The sequence below is a fragment of the Pteropus alecto genome, unplaced genomic scaffold, assembly GCF_000325575.1.
Source record: "Pteropus alecto unplaced genomic scaffold, ASM32557v1 scaffold394, whole genome shotgun sequence".
NCBI lineage: Eukaryota > Metazoa > Chordata > Mammalia > Chiroptera > Pteropodidae > Pteropus > Pteropus alecto.
This window is the reverse complement of record NW_006436007.1, coordinates 388273-405353: the sequence shown is the minus strand read 5'-3', so window position 1 is coordinate 405353 and position 17081 is coordinate 388273. Positions and strand designations below refer to the sequence as shown.

Genomic DNA, 17081 nt, shown 5'->3' with positions numbered 1-17081 from the left:
ATCTAAAAATACAAGGTGGTATATGCTGTCTGTCAAGTAGGACAGACAATAAGCTCTCTAGAAATAAAACAACATCCAGTGGGAGCTGGAGTGCTTACAGAAGGTGCTTAGAGGATGTGGATTAAGCCTGGTGATTAGAGTGAAAATGGCTCTAGTTACTGGGAGAGGTTCTGGGAAAGGTCTAGGACTTAGGGATGGAGAAAAGTAAATGGGCATGTACTGAAGCCAGAATCACATTTTATAGCAGTCTGAGGTACCACTCGAGGCCAGCTTTTGAGAATTCATAAACTGTCTTCAGTTGGCCAAAGGAGGGGTGTGAGGCTAGAGGGAGTGTCGATTTCATATACACCCAAGATCACTTTAGATGTTCCACTGATATGTGACATTTTCTGTTTTGCTCCCAGACACTGTAGCATCCACATTTGCTGGTCTAAACAAAACAAAACAAAACAAAACAAATAAACCTATAACAAAAGCTTGTCCATGTGTGCTCCACGTGGATTTTTCTTCAGAGGAGAGCATGCGAGTTTGAGATTCACAGGATGATTTCTTTCCAAAAGGAAAGAAAAGAGAAGGGAAACTCTCTTCTCCCGTCTCCCCGCTTTCTGCCTGTCAGGATCACTTTGAAACGCATCCCTCTCCCCACGCTCATCAAGCCCACCTCCAGCTGTCCATCTTCCGTTCAGTAATCTCTCCTTTGCACTGAAAGCTGCCTTTTGTGTGTGTGTGTGTCTCACCGACCGCAGCTTATCCGAGGCCTGGCTTTCACCAGGCAGCCGTTCTGTAAGCAATCAGCCTCTTATCTGCATCGTTCAGTCCCATCACTCCAGTCACCTCTTAATGTTCACAAGTTCCCCAAATGGGAAGTAATTGACCTCTAAACAAAACAAAAAAGCTCTCAGAGAGATAGCAGAGGTTCCTTTCCTGACTGTCCCAGGGCTAGGGGTCTCACCTAGGCCAGGTGGATAAGTCAATAAAAATGCAGACTTCCTGGCTCCCTGTCTTTCCTTTACCCGCCTCCCAGCCCCTTGAGCCAGCTTTATCCTGATACCATCTGCAAATCAGATGGAGCGAGAGTTGAACTAGGTTTCAGAGTTGCCAGAGATTTCTGGTATTTGTTTTTTGTAATTTTATCATTATGATAATGTAACTTTGGGGGACACACTGAAATCTTTTAAAGTTTCATTAGAAGAGTGTTTCTAATCCTCAGAGTTTATACCGGCTCTTTCTTATATCAGCCCACTAACTTGCTCTTTTTCTTTTTCACAAAGCAAGGGAATTCCCAGGGGTAAAAGCTCCCAGCCACACATGACACACCACCTTTGCATGAAGAGGCTTCTTCAGAGAGGGGGAAGGTGGTGGAGGAACACTGAGCTAAGAGCCGTTGGGCCTCATTCTAGTCCCAGTCTGACTAATGACACCACGTGACCTTTCTTGAGCAAGACTTGTAACTTCTCTGGGCTTCAGTTTCCTATTTATAAAATCAAGGCGGTAGCTCTCTAAGCTACTATTCTAATCTGGGGTGGCTCCCTGTTGATTTCAGATGCCATTATGTTGTTTAAATTGTAGGATGGATCATATATCATCCAAAAGACTACATAAAACATGTATGTATGATTTAAAGAATGATTGTAAAGTGAACACGGCTATAACCTCCTCTCAAGGCAAGAAACAGGGAGTGCCAAATCCCCAGCAGCCCTTCGCCCATGTCCTTCTCAAAACGCAAACCCTTTCCTCCTTCCTTCCCTAAAGGAGAAACCTCAGAAGTCAGCTATTCTGACTTCTGAGAATAATTTGCAGGCTTCTCTTTATGGATTTACCCCTACGAACACACCCCTCAATGATATGGTTTAATTTAGCCTGATTGTGAACGTTACAAATAGAATCTTACTGTACTTCTTCTTTTGTGACTTGCTTCTTTTATTCAACTTGACACTTGTGAGATTTATCCATGTGGTTGGGTAGAGCTTTAGTTTGCTCATTTTTATTGCCACATTGCACCCCATTGAACGCACGTACCTCAGTGTATATTCTCTGGCTGGAGTTTGTTCTGGCCTCTGTGAACTGATTTCCATAGCAGGGATTCATCCTTTGACAGATTTCTATTTATTAACAAATAGCCTTACACGTACACCCTTTTAACTTGTATATCATTTTATTGTGTGCTCACCACCTCCATCTGAGGCAGAGTATATTACTGTTTCCGTTCACAGAAAGAGTCCAAGGGCCAGAAAGTTAGTTAGATGGCCACGTTGTGAGTTAGTGACAGAACTGGGGCTACACCCTGGACCCTCTGCTCTCTGGCCCTGGGTTACTTCCACTGGATACTCAACAGAAAGTTCAAGTCCTGACACAAATCAGGTGACTACTGAGTGACACTGTTTTCTTTATTTCCTGAGAGAAAAATGTATAAGCGGAGTAGGAGTCTTTTGGAAGGCATCAGGAGGGGATAAGTAGGGAGCAAGATGCCAGAGAGGGTGGGAGGTGGATGGGAGAGATAGGACTTCATCTGAGGACATTTGTGGACAAACGGAATATGTAAGGACTCTGGCTTTTGCATCCCCCTCGCCCATTCTTGTCAACATTTTTCTTTGTACTTGGAACCTCTGAAGACTCTGATTCCTGCTTTCAGACGCCAACCCTTGAGAGCAGGGAGAATTCAGCCCTGAGCCATTTCTCCTCCCCCCACCGTGGGGAGAGAGCTTCATGGGAAGTCGCTCTGCTTCCTCCCTGATTCTGTTTAGGCTCCAGCAAGTCCCCTCACCCTCAACCTGAGAGAAGGATGTGGTCTTAGTGACACAGTCCAGATTCTACTCTAAGAAAAGCAAATATGCCCAACAGCCTGGCCACAAGCCTCAGAGCACTTTCTAACTGAGTCCCCGTGGGGCCATCCTATAAGCTGGTCTCAGTCAAATTTAATTCCTTCTCATCCATGCCTCAGTGACTCCTGCTCCCTCCTGTCACCACACAACTTAATTGCCTGAAACCCTAGGGCCCCGGAAATTAGAATCCAAAGTTAGACTTGAGTGAGCCAAAGGTAAACCTTCCTTTGATGACTCCTGTCTCCAGTGCTACTGTGGGCCAGCGCTACTGGTGCCTCCCCTGGACATTCCCCACGGGTCGGGTCCCCCGATACCTGCTCCTGGACCATCTTGGACTTCTCCATTATAATGCATTTATTCTCCATGCTGTCGTCCCTTCTAACCAACCAGCCTCATGTCTGTCTCAGACCTCAGTGTGTTTCTGACATGCCCTGTGCCTGTCAGGGATCAGGGGCTTAATACCATTTGTCGAATGATTAAATGAGTGAATGGTTGCCGTCTGGCTTCTTTGCATGGCCCCACGAAGTCTGCATTAAAGACCTCGGCTCCCCGCTGGCTCCTCGGTCATCAGAATCCTCTGGAAGAAAGTCCTTCTACGTGTGGGTAGGGATCTGGCTCCTGGCAGGGCTGATCTGAGCCCTGATAACAGAACCCTAAGAATTTCTGTCAGCCAGTGGTTATGGCCATGGTGAAAAAAAAATCCTCTGTTTTATTCTTCCAGCCATTTTCCTGTAGGTTGACTTAACTTTAATTAGCAAGTATTAAGAAACATTGCATTGAACATTGTGTGGAATATAAGAGCAATATCGCTTAAAAATATTTATGGATCAAGAGAGATATAAGGACGCAGAAGTCAGAGTCCTTGTATTCAAGGTTATAGAACCATGAGTAAGACAAGCAAAATATACTACGGGGAAAACTAGAAAAGGTACACCGTAAACATAAAAATCGCTCATCAGTTAATTGAACATCCACGCTATGGTTTCTACGCAGAAGATGCTTATAACGGGAAGACATGTGACAGAGACTTCTAGCTATCATCCTATATTCATTCGCCCCTTTATTCTTTAGCAATATAACTCCAGAGTTTTAGTTAAGCACACAGCCCTCCAACTAAAGATTATATTTCCCAGACTCCTTTGCAGCTAGGGGAGGCCAAGTAACTAAGTTCTGGCAAAAGAGATGTAAGCAGTACTGATGGGTGTGTAAGTTCCAGGACACAGACTTAAATGGTAAGGACCTTCCCTCTACTTCCCTTCTCTTCCTGCTATTGGCTGGAATACAGATGAAATGGTGGGAGCAATAGCAGCTATCTTAGACTATGACAGAGCAACAGGATGGAAGAAGCCTAGGTCTCCAGCACTATGAAATCACCTTATCAGCTTTGTTCTGCTTACATGCCAACTATTATATGAGAGAAAAATAAACATCTGCCTTGTTTAAGCCATTGTTATTTTAGCCTTCGTTGTGACAGCTGAATGTGTGTCTCAACTAACAGAGCACACAGGCAAGTAATTAGAAGATCAGCTAATGCAAGTATAATAGATGTTTAGAAGAGAAAACCAAGCCAACATAATCTGAGAAAACACCATCAAAGAGAAGGAGATTGAGACAAGCCCATTGCAAGGGTAAATCAATTTGGATGGGGGGAGGGGAAGACGGGGGAATCCACACAGAGGGATATAAAGAGGAGTGTGCAGCCCAAAGTGTAGGGGAGCCGGGGACTCTGTGTGAGGTGACATTAAAGACAGCAGTCTGGCTGTGTCCACAGTCAGTGTTCTATTTGTCTGCCCTCCCCCCACCTGCTGTCACTTATTCTGAAGCCTTAACTACCATTCTATGCAAGTAACTCCCAAATCCCACACCTAGAGCTCCACGCAACCCTCCATCTTGAATTCCAGATCCAAATTGCCTGTTACCTCCCGGACATCTCTGTTTGAATATTCCCCAGACACCTTAAGCTAAAATGGAGCCCATCTCTCTCCACCTTCCTCCTGCCAAACCTCCTCCACTTTCCATATTCCCTCTCTTGTGCATACTGCTCCATTCCGCCTGTGACCCAGGCTGACACTCCACTGTCTTATTTCACACTTTCCTCATCCCTACTTGTCCTATTTTAGGTACTCACGGCTACTAAGTTAAGTCATCATCCCATGCTTGCCTTCTAACGGGTCTCCCTATCTCCTCTCTCTTTGGCCCAGGCCATTTCTTATGTTTGGGCTCAAAAATACATACATATACATTGTATATTTCTCAATGGAAACACTTAAAACACAGCTTCCGTTCTTTAACTCAATATATGAGAGTCTCCAGAATTTGACTCCATTACATTTTCAGCCTCATTTCCTGCTGGTTCCTCCACGTACCTTCTGCTACAGTCAGCCACCTACACTTGCTCTCCTAAGCAAGCTAGGCACGGCTCTCTTTCTGAGGCCCAGCTCAAAAGCCACCTCCCGTAGGAAGTCTTCCCTGAGCGACGGGGTCAGGGTCTCTGGTCAGGACGTTCTGGGCTCTCACATATTTCACATTTGGATTGTAGTTGGTTGTTTCTTTCATTGTTCCCTAATAAGAGCATGAGCCTCTTGATTGAAGAAATACTTTTTCCCTGATTTTCTTTATCTTTATAAATTCTCGTTGAAGAATAACATATATAGAAAAAAGTGTATGAATAGTTGATGTATACCACAAATAAATTTCACAGTGTGAGTTTCTCATGTAATCAGCACCCCAATCATGAGATAGGATGTTAACACTCCACCACCAGCAGCTCTCTTGTATCCTCTTGCTGTCACCCACCCCTAAGGAAGCTACAAGCTTGACTTCTAACACCATAGATTAACTTAGCCCGTTTTTGAACTTGATCTAAATGGAATCATATGGTATGTGTTCTTCTGTCTGGTTTCCTTCACTCAACATGATGTCTGCGAGATGCACCCGTGTAGTGGGTGGCTGCAGTTTGTTCACTCTTCTTGTTCGGTTTTCCGTGGGATTTCACAGGAGATTTGTCTAGTTGCTCTGGATGGGCGTTTGGGCTGTTTCCACTTTGAGGCTGTTATAATTAGTGCTTCCATGAACATTCTATTCTTTTAATGTTTATGAGAGTTTGTTTGAGCCCAAACCGAGACAATTACCATAAGCAGATCTCAAAGGCTCCTGCACGAACATTCTTGCACACGTCTTGTGGTGAACAAATGAGCACATTTCTGTTGAGTATTTTCAAAGCTGGAAATTCTGGGTCGTGAAGAGTGCACGTGGCCAGGTTTAGTAGATCCTACTATTTATCCAAAGTAGTTGTGTTAAGTTACAGTTCTCCTAGGGGCGTTTGAGAGCTCTGGGTCCCCCATCTTCTTACTGCCCCTTGTCAGTTTTCCTTCTACCTCTCCCTTCTCCCACTTCCTTGTCCGGAACGCGACAACGTAGGCAGGTAAGGCGCGCTCCATGAATATTTACACCATTGTGCTGCTGAGTGGGACCTTGGAGGAGCAGTGCCTAGTCAGTGCATAGGGAAAAGTAACGACTGTTTATTAAGCTCACACTAAGTGCTCGGTACTTGACTTGCCTTACATCATTTAATCACCCTAAATACTTTCTAAATTCTAGGGTCCAACGAGTCCAACCAACTCCCAAACTAGGAAACAGAGGCTCAGAGTGATTAAGAAAGTTATCCCCAATCATCACCATGAAGGACAGAGGTAGAAGTTGAACCTCTAAAGTTCATTTACTTTTCATTATATTCTGTTGCCGTTTCTTATATAACACAGGCGGCTGCTCCTTGCTGTCATTTAACTACCTAAACACACAGCTATGTTTGTTCATGACTGAGCATCCAACGTGTGCTCTCTGACTGGCTTTGACATCTTTCCGATCCTAATATTTCAATCCCAACCTCAGAGAGAGTCACCAGAGGGGAAAGGTCTGGCCTAACGACTACCTTCAGACGTTTGAAACGTAAGAGATCCCAGAGATTCCCATGGGGCCTGCTCTACACCCAGGGGCATCTACGTTCAGAATCCGTCCTTTAAACACATTAGACAGAAGTATTAGGTATAACCCCAGAACATCTGGGTGGGAGATAACTGCACCAAGGGTCTAACCCGCAGACATTTCTTGCAGAATTGAAACTGCCCACCAGGGGACACCATTGCCTCCGGTTTCCCACTGTGGGGGAGAAAGGGAATTCCCCAAATTCCTTGGGACTCCACCCAAAGCCTTTGCTTTTGGTTTTGAACAATGTTTCAGATTTGTTTTTCAGGTCAAGCCCTTTGCCTTCCTGTTTGGATATTGACATTAGGAGTGGACAGAAGGAGACAGTGAATCAATCAATAGATTAAGGCCTCGTAGACACCAGCCATTGGCCGTGGTTTCAGTGTGACAAATACTAACGATAATACTAGCGATGCTGGTGGATACAAGATGCACGGGATGCATTCCAGAGCACCAATGTCCTCCATAAACACTGTCTCATTTAATCACCATATTCGAAAGTATTATTCTCACACAGCCAAAGAAACGAGGGAAAATGAGAGACCTACCCGAGGTCACACAGTTTGTAAGGGTCTGAATGTAAACCCACTGACCCTGTTTACAAATCCTCTGTCCTGGTTTGAACTTGTGCATCGAAACTATACTGTCGGGATGTAGGATACCAACTCTGAAGGGCTGGTAAAGCAAGCACTGCTAGTGAATTAGCCTGCCACGCTGCCCTCCCTCACATCACCTCTCCAGGCTCTCATTCAAACACCCTCGAGGAAAAGTGATACGATCAGCTCCTTCACATTGAACTGTTCTGGACTCAGAGCAGAGGTTCGTGACTATTACTGAGTTGAGGACTGCTTTGAGAATCAATATAATTCAGTCTACTGGATTCAGGCTTAGCCCTGCCACGGACCAGCTCGGCGATGGAGGATAAGTTACTTCATCTCTCGTGGCTTCTCCTACATCTTGAGTGAAACAGAGTTAAACCAGTGGTTGTCTGTGACTCTCTGGGTTGTAAGTGACAGGAACCCAACTCACACCATCATGAGCAAAACTTTCAAAGCACTGTCTTGGCCCACCTAGCTGGAGGGCAGGAAGGCTGAAACCAAAGCTCATCATCTGGTGTCTCCCACCCACCTCTCAGCTCTGCTTCTCTCCGAGCAGTCAGCGTTACTATCTCAGGCTGGCTGAAACCACAGCCAGCCACAGAGCCACTGGAAGCTCAGAATCATGTCCTTCCAGCTCCATAACCAGAGATGAAATGGCATTCTCCTGGCTGCTCCAGGTTGCAAAGCTAAGTCATCTTCTCCTCAGTGTGTAGTGAGCACCAGGAGACATCACCGAGATGCAAATGCTTTTGAAAAGTCAACCTCAGCTGCCAAATACCTCCTTCTTGAGGGCTATACTGCCCCAGGCAATTCACATGCTGGTAACCCTCACGTCAATATCTCAGGAGTTACTTACAAGAGTGGGACTTTCAGGGGAGAGGGGTGACGCAGCACAGTATGTTTACACCCTTTCTTTCTAGGCACAGCCACGGTGCAAAGAGGGTGCCCCCAGGTGTCAAACACCCCATAAATCTAAAGAAAGTAACCCAAACTGATCCCCCCAGGACAAGTATCACTTTGTATCATTTCATTCTGTCTCTGAAGGTTATATTATCATCTCTGAGGCAACAAATAGAAAACAGAGGCAATGAGGACATCCCCATAACAGAAGGCCCACCACCAACGTTGACTTCGTGTTGTGTGACCTCTCTTGATTTGGTCTCTTATCAGCATCCTAGTGGACTGTGGAGCTTATAACCTGCCATCTTCTCTTGGAATCCCATTAATCTTGGCCCTTTAATAGCACCATCTCTTATCTTAGAGGTGAAGGCATAAGGCAGCCCCTTGGGCTTTTGTACTATGCTACCTGATAGAGTAATAACCTCCTGGCCAAGGCTGGGATTCACTGGAGGCCTGAGCCCGGGCTGTAAGTAATCGCAATTGAACAGTGATGCCGAAGGGCCATAAGAGGAAAAGAAAGACGTGACTCTGCCCAGGAAGATCAAAATTGTCAGAGGTTGATGTGCATCAACACCAGTCCATAACCATCGGCCTCGGCATGCACGCACACTCACTGTCCCTGGAGCAGCGGGGGACACCCTGAAACCATCTGCACCAAATTGTCAGAGGTTGATGTGCATCAACACCAGTCCGTAACCATCGGCCTCGGCATGCACGCACACACACTGTCCCTGGGGCAGCGGGGGACACCCTAAAGCCATCTGCACCGGCATCTGAGTCCGTAGCAGTCTGCCCGCTGCCCAAGCCTTTGTTTTGACCTGACTTTCCTCTGCGTACAGGTGGTAGGCAGGGAGCACAGACACCAGGACCCACTTTGGTTCCACACCTTCCACAGAAGCCTCTGCTCTTAGGATGCCTGCTTCTCCTCCCAAGCGGCAGGACAACTGTGAATCCAGAGGTAATCTGTCCAGAACTCACTCACCAGCAATGCTACTGAGGCGGAAACTGACTTCGTACAAATCCCTTCTTGCTCGTCCAGCATCCTCAGCTTCGAGGTCGGATGGCGGCACTGTTGACCGCATGGAAAGTGACATGACCAACTGGGGGGCGAGGGACAATGCTGGCTGGAGCTCTCCTTGGTCTGGACACTCACCCGAGTACTTCACATACATGACCCCATTTGATCTGCAGGACATTTCTTCACAGCAGCCAGATGTTGCCATTCTCTCTTATCAGAGGATTATCAGAGGAGGGAACTTAGGCCTCTGGGGCAGAACTGGGGTTTTAAACTTGGCCTCTTGGAGCCCAAAGGCCGCCTTGTAGCCCCCACACAAGCTGTTCTTTAGCGACATCTCCTGCGAAGGCTCACCTTCTCTCACTGTCCTGGGGGCAGCCTCAGAACTGGCCATCACTTCCACAAGCACTGTCTTTCTAAAACACACATTTGACCATATCATTTCTCTCTGCTCCAAATTCCCCACGGCCCCTGAGAGGCCTGTGTGTGGTGGTGGAGGCCGCGTCCCTTATCAGGCAGCCTCTCCTTTCTCCTCTCTGCCTACTCCGACCCTGTCCGTGTGTCTAGGCCAACACTGAGACAAATAGATGCTGGGTGTGTGTGGAGGGGAGAGGTCACCAGCTCCTTGCACTTGCTCAGTGGCTGCAGATTCGCCTTTATCTGTCATGTATTTGGTGTCCATGTAAAATTTCGTCTGCAGCTAACATACTAATATGTAATTATATATTATAACGATACAACGATAATAGCATGATGAACAGCATCCAGCCCGACCTCCTACTTGTACAGCTGAGAATTCCTACAGCACTCGCCTTCCGCTATTGCTGTAACACCCAGGGCATCTCACCCGCTGCAAGTTTAATCGTCTTTTCCTGGAGATGTCTGTCTACTCAACTAGAGTCTAAATTCCTCTTGGGCCAGGACCTGGTATCACATTTGGTTATCTCCAGGGACTAACAATGTTAAGAAATGGTTATTTATTGTGACTATTTTCTGTTTAAGATATTTCCCTAAAGACATAAAACAACGCAGCTACAGCTAAAGCCCCACTCCAACGCTTCTCTCCTCACTCCTCCCCAAAGGTAACCGTTCCCCCAAGTTAGTCTGAGTCATTTCTCCGCATTTTTTTTTATTGCACATAAATGCATCTTATGCTATGTAATCTACTATTTCCTGAGTTTTGATGGGTCATCTCAGAGACACATAAGACAAAGTCTGCCTTTCCATGTGCATCTTATTTTCCAGTTGGACTTTAAGTTCATCGAGGGCAAACAGCATGTTCTATAACTCCCATAAACATACATTCTTTTCCCAATTTATGTCACGTGCTGACTCCAGAGACAATTTTTATTCCTGCCTCAAGGATGTGGTGTTGTCTTCTCTGTGGGGACCCCGGCCGGGAGTGACACCAGCAAAAAGCATCATCACCTGTTGATGACGGTTAAACGAGCCAGATTAGAGCCAGCCTTGTCACTTATTAGCTGGGCGGCTGAAGCGAAGTTTGGCAACTTCTCTGTGCCTCGGTTTCTTCTTCTGTAAATTGGGGGTACAACAGTAACTATTCTAGACTTTTTGTGTGTGAAGACTAATTGAGTTAATCTAAGAAAAATATTTAACCAGCACATCTAAGTGTCCAGTATTAGCTACTACTGTTTTTGTGAAAAGTCAAAGATTTCTGTATCACTAAAATTCACTAAAAGACCCATTTTTGTCTACGGTCATGCCACCCTGAACAAGTCCTATCCCTCCTGATCTCAGAAGCTAAGCAGGGTCGGGCCTGGTTGGTACTTGGATGGGAGACCATCTAGGAAGACCAGGTGCTGTAGGCGTAAACAAAATAAAAATTAAAAAAAAGGGATCGTAAGCTGACAAGGTCCTCGCAATCTGTGAGGTCAACCAAGGATTGTCTTGCCTAAAAAAATAAAATAAAATAAAAAGACCTATTTCATGAAATGCTAGCTCACCCTAAAATGGCTGGATATTAAATGGGTCTACTTCTTCCCTCATCGCTGAGCCCTCCCTAGAGCGGATAAGTCTGTCTGTCCAGACCAGGTATCTCACCTGGCCTCCTTCTTCTTCTGTTCTGGGATTCTCCACCCGGCGCTTTTTTTCCTGCTCAGAACGAGATGGCGCCCAATGGTTTCTGTCCCTGTGTAAGGGACACATCCATCAGGAATGTGCTGGGCCCGCCATACCCGCTGGGCTGGCTTCCCAGGGGCCTTGAGCAGAGCTCGGCAGTGAGAGGCCAGGTCCGCACCGCCCAGCCTTGTCTCTCAGACCACCTGGTTCAGCCGGACTCCTCCTGCCGCCCTGCTTCACCCCTGCCTTGCTTTCCCCACGCCCCCTCGAGCTGGGTTCCTCCCGTCCAGAGGTCTCCAGGGAAGAAGCAGTGTCCTCTTGATTGGACCCATCAGTTTTTCTACTTATCAATAGCTACCTGCTGGTTCTGACCAGAGGATACATGAACAGGTGTTTTTAAAAGGCCTTAACATGCCCGTTGATATGTCATAGAAATAAAACCCTGGCCATGGGATTTCAGCTGTGCCTGCAACATTTGATTTCTTTAAAAAAATACATAAATTAAATTAAATTATAGCAATTACCTCTGTATTTTTAGATTGTTTTAAAACATTTAAAAAAATTTTTTTAAATCATATGTTTTAGGAGATAGAAATAAAAAAGATTTACAAATTGAGGGACATGGGTAAAAGTTCTGGCTCGGTCACTAATGTGTAATTTTAGACAAGTCATTTAGATTCTCTGAGCCTCAGTTTCCCTACTTCTAAAATGGTTAAGGTCTCGTAACATCCAATTCTGTGAATTTTTAAATAGAAATGCTACAGCGCCTCCTGGTTCTGGCCATTTCCCTCTCTCTAGCATACCTGTCTCCATGCCTTCCAGATTATTCTCTACTTCCCCACCTTCTTCTCCCTGAGCCCCCTCAGAGGAGATGGGAACCTGGATAAACATATGAACGGGATGAAAGGCCTTGCTGGTGCCCAAAGCATGTCAGGCATCAGGGTGCTGCAGGTGGCTTCGAAGGGTCTGCCCTTCCTTCCCCATGTGACTGGTGGCCATTTCCCTCACGAACTGTGAAAATGCCAACATGGCCAGCATGGCCTCGCTTGCACTGACCCACACAGGGGCAGGACTTGCCTCAGGCCAAACACAAACGCTTGGCCTAGTGACTCACCCCTGCCCAAAGGTCTGCGGCTGTGTTGCCCCAAATAATTTTCAGGAACACGTCTGTCACAGAAGCCCTGATCGGTTGTTCTGAGAGAAAGCAGTTTTCATTGTGGGACAGCCTCTCTGGGTCCCCAGGCCCTATGTAGTCACAGGGGTCATAGGACCCTCTGGAGAGCCAAGCAGAGTCTTGGCCTCAGCCCTTCACTGACAAGGCCGTGCACCCACCCCATCCCCGGAAACTGGCCCTGCTGCCTTTCCAGATGATCACCTGCCCTGGATATCATCATTTTGGGGCACCGTTTATGGCAGCCTGCTCAGTTTTATGGGGAATGCTGAGAGCTGGAAGGAGTGGGAGAGAGTAGATCTCACATTGCTTCTGGCAGCCGAGTGATGTGGGAAGGTCAGAGCCTCCTTTGCTAGACAAACAGCCCCCAGCTTGTCTCCCCGGGAGGCCTCTGTTAAGCTGTTGAGCAGACCAGGCATGGAGGGCCCATGGCCACCCAGTCAGTCCTGCAGCCTTGGGCTCTCCCGAAACAGGCAGCCATGGAGGGGCGGAGGGGAGGTGACCGGGGTCACCACTGGCAAAATATTCTTGGGTTCCTATTGCCCCATAAATCTTCCCCAATGGCTTTTCTTGGGCGATAAGCACTGAAGAAGAGCATATGAGGTTGAGTTATTATCTGCTAGCCTCGTTTCCAAAAGCCTCATCCCCTCTGCTATACAGAGAGGCCCATAGGGACAACTGGCTTAACCATCTGAAAGGTTGGAGGAGCAGATCTTTTTAAAGGTCCTCGAGATTGAGGGAGAGAGGCCTTTTGGCAGGCACGGGACTTGAAACGTGAATGGTTTCGGAGTGAGACAAGGGCACAGGCACGTATGAGGTTTGGAGTCCCTCAAAGAAAAAATGGAATACATCACCTGGGTCTATAGTGGCCCCCACCCCTCCTCATGGTATTCTCTGTTCTCCTTCACGGAGCCGCTCAGAACCCTCGAATCTTTGCTACTCAACGGGTAGGGTGTCCTTGGACCAGCAGCAATGGCATCTCCTGGGAACTTGTTGGAAATACAGACTCTTAGGGCCCACGCAGACCTGCTGAAGCAGAAACTGCATTTCAACATGATACCTGGGTAATTCGTGTGCACCTCCAAGTCTGAGGAGCACTGGTCTAGCCACACAGGGTGTCAACCCCACCCTCACCACCCCCCAGACTAGTTTTCCTGGGCTCTGGCCTGGGCCCTCACCCTCCTTGCTCATGCCACATCTCTCATATCCTGTGGCTCTGCACTCTGCCGGCCACCAGTTGGAAAATAAAAGTCTGACTTGTTCATGCCATTGTGTAACCGAGGGTAATTTAATGCGTCACCAAACTCACCGAGCATTTTCACATTAACACATGACAATAATCTTAACCCAAATGCCACACAGGAAAATGTAAGTGATGTTAGTGAGAAGCCGAGGCCTTTGAACTACTCTGGGGGAGGTGCCTGCGGTCCAGGCTGACCTTGTGGAGGGTGGTTTAATAATTCATCCCCCTGTGCCTCTTTTTGATGGATTGGCTTCTCATGCTCCCATGGGAGAAGAGAGAGGCAAGAAAAAAGGAAGGCCGAGCAAGGGACCCTGTAAGAGGCTGTGGAAGACAGCTACAACCCGAGGCCAGGTGTCTACTACCTCCTGGCTGTGTGCCCAGGGCGTGGCCTAGTGGGGAACACACTGGCTTTGGCGCCAGGACAGCCTGGGTCAGCTGTGAGAACCTGAACATGTTACCTTCAGACTCTGAGCGTCTGTCTTCTTATTTGTAAAAAAATGATCCATAGTGGGTCGTAGTACAGACTGATGTCTATACTGAACCAGTCCAGAGTCCACATTCAATGTATGTCCATTTTTTCTCTCCTTTCCTGCCATGGGGCAGGAAAAGGAGATGCTGAGACACAGCCCTGACCTTACCTAAGGCTAACAACAAAACTGGTACACATAAAATGATTACACGCTCTAAGGCAATATAGGATTAAATGCCCGAAGGAGCAGCAGAGCCATCAGTGGAGGCTGGGGAGGTCGACTGAGTCTTTGGGTGGAAATTGAACGGGTGAAGATACACAAGACACAGCAAGTGTACACACAGCGCACATAGAGGTTGGAAAAAGGACTCTATTAGCCATTGTCCTCCTTGCAAAAAAAAGTAAACTGCTCCCCCCAGCTGTTCTGGGATTCTAAAACACAACAAACTCCTTGAAGCTGCTTCCAAAAATTATTTTTCCTACATGGGCTAAAAATTTTTCAGTTTTACTACAAAGGAGGATATGAGGATGGGGAAAACAAACAAGACCCTTTCTAGTAAGATGTGGACCCCACCTTTTAATGTTCCATTCCAGTCCGGAAAGATAATGAAGGGACAAGTCTGAACCTCAGCATCACTGAATTTCCAAGAACACTGGGGAAAATTTTCTGGCACCCTTGCACTCCCCCAGCCAGCAAAGCAGATTCAGGAAGGACGGGCATGGTGCCAAGGCGGCTTGTTTTATAATGAGGATCGTAGGTGTCTCCACCGTGAGAAAATCAGCGTATTCGCTCTTACTGAGGCCCATTTAGATCCATTAGGACTGGAATTGGAACAGGGAGCTGGGCCTGGGGGTATAAAAGGGAAGGGGAGGAAGAGGAAGTTGCTCATACCCCAACTAACTCCTTCATCTAGCCTGTGAGCAGGTAGCCTGAATGGAACTAACTCTCTGAGCCTGGACTTGTATCCTGGCAGCTCTGCTACCAACTGAGTTACACCTGGAGATTATTCCTCAGCCTCTCCCACCTCCATCTGGACATCATTTACTGGGACCGCTACCTTCTTGGAAGTCTTACAAACCTTGTTGGCTGGTACAAGGCTTATAGGCCTTTTATTGTGGTGGTCATTGTGATAGATTCTTTTCTTCTTTCTTTTTTGTTTTGTCTTTCTGAATTAGCAAAGCCATCATGAAGCACCCTCCTGAAAGACACACATCCTGATGTGTTTAGATAAAGCATAAGCTTGGTATGGCAACCCCAGAAGGTGCTGAAGCACATTTTAAAGGAAATGTATGCTGTAAAAATGATGCAGGCTAATGAAGCATTTGTATTAATCATGGTTTTATTTTCTGTATTTTATGATGTTTGGATATCTTGGGGCTTTGCAGACCCCAGGGCAAACTGTCCCTCCCAGAGTTAGCTAATTCCTAGAAATAGCAAACAACTTGCTTGCAAGCATGCCTTTGATATACAAACCAACCAATCCTGAGTTCACATGACAATCATCTCCTTTATCAAGCTCTCACCCACCAAGCCAACATTCCTACTGCCTCAAATCACCCAGGGCCAGGTACCAAATAACTAGAGACCACCCTATAGACCAGAGCCCACTGACATTATTCAAACTGTCCAATTCTAAGCCTGTTCAGCCTTGCCCATCCCTTCCCACAAAAGCCACAATAAAAGCTCGTGTCCATGTTTCCCCTCACCCTTTCTCTTCCTGACTCTGGTGCTTCCTTACGTGGCCCTGCATGGTGTGTTGTGACTTTTATTTCTAGGGACCTGTGGGTACAAAAACTTCCTCCATGACATTCATTTCTGTGTCTGTATGTATTACCATACTTGCTTAAAACAAAGCATTTTAGAGTACATTTTAAAATACATTTATATACATTTATAGAATGATAAACTCTGCTCCCACTTTCTACACTGGGGGCAGGTCGGGTGGGTAGAAGGATACGTGATGCCATGGATGTGTTTGGGCTACACGTTTATGAGACTTCACTTCCAGTTATCTAGTTCTATAGTCTGTAAATCTCAGGTTATTTCCTAGAAAACCAAGACATTTTATTAGATGATGCCAAGGTCCCTTCTAGCACTAAATGTCTTTGAACCCAGATGGCTTCTGAAATATGTAATGGAGCAAGATATAAATGATTATGATATAATATGAAACTAGAAGGAAAAAACGGGATACAAAATTATATTTATCCTTTAATCAAATATGGCTGAAGACTGGAAGAAAATATGCCAAAAAAGATTTAATAAAAGAATGGAATTATGGGTCACAATGTATTACTTCGAATAATAATTTTTTTAAAAAGATCCAAAGTTCATATCAAGGCAGAGCAGGAAATCTTTCTCTCATCGTTTCTGCATCCTTCTATTTGTTCCTAGAGGTCAAAAGTCCAAGACGGGTCTTATTGGGCTAAAATCAAGGCATTGGCGGAGCTATGTTCCTTCTAGAGGTTCTAGGGCAGAATCCATTTCTTGCCTTTGCCAGCTTCTAGAGGCTGCCCATATTCCTTGGCTCATACCCTGCTTTCCGTTCCACCTTCAAAGCCAGTGAAGGTCAGTCTTTCTCACCTCCCATTGCTCTAACCTTTCTTCAGGGTCACGTCTCCTCTGATTGACTCTCTTGCCTCCTCTTTGACTTAGAAGGATGCTGTGGTTACATCAGCCCCACCTGGATAATTCATAATAATAATAATCTCATCTCAAGGCCAGCTGATTAGTAACTTTAATTCCATCTATAATCTTAACTCCCTCTTGCCATTTACATAGAATATTCAGAAGTTCCA

At 46.3% G+C, this 17081-nt stretch overlaps 1 pseudogene; it reads left to right on the top strand.

The window, feature by feature from the left end:
• The first annotated feature begins 11030 nt into the window (after positions 1 to 11030).
• LOC112479642 lies at positions 11031 to 11149 on the top strand (annotated as a pseudogene).
• Positions 11150 to 17081: the final 5932 nt, after the last annotated feature.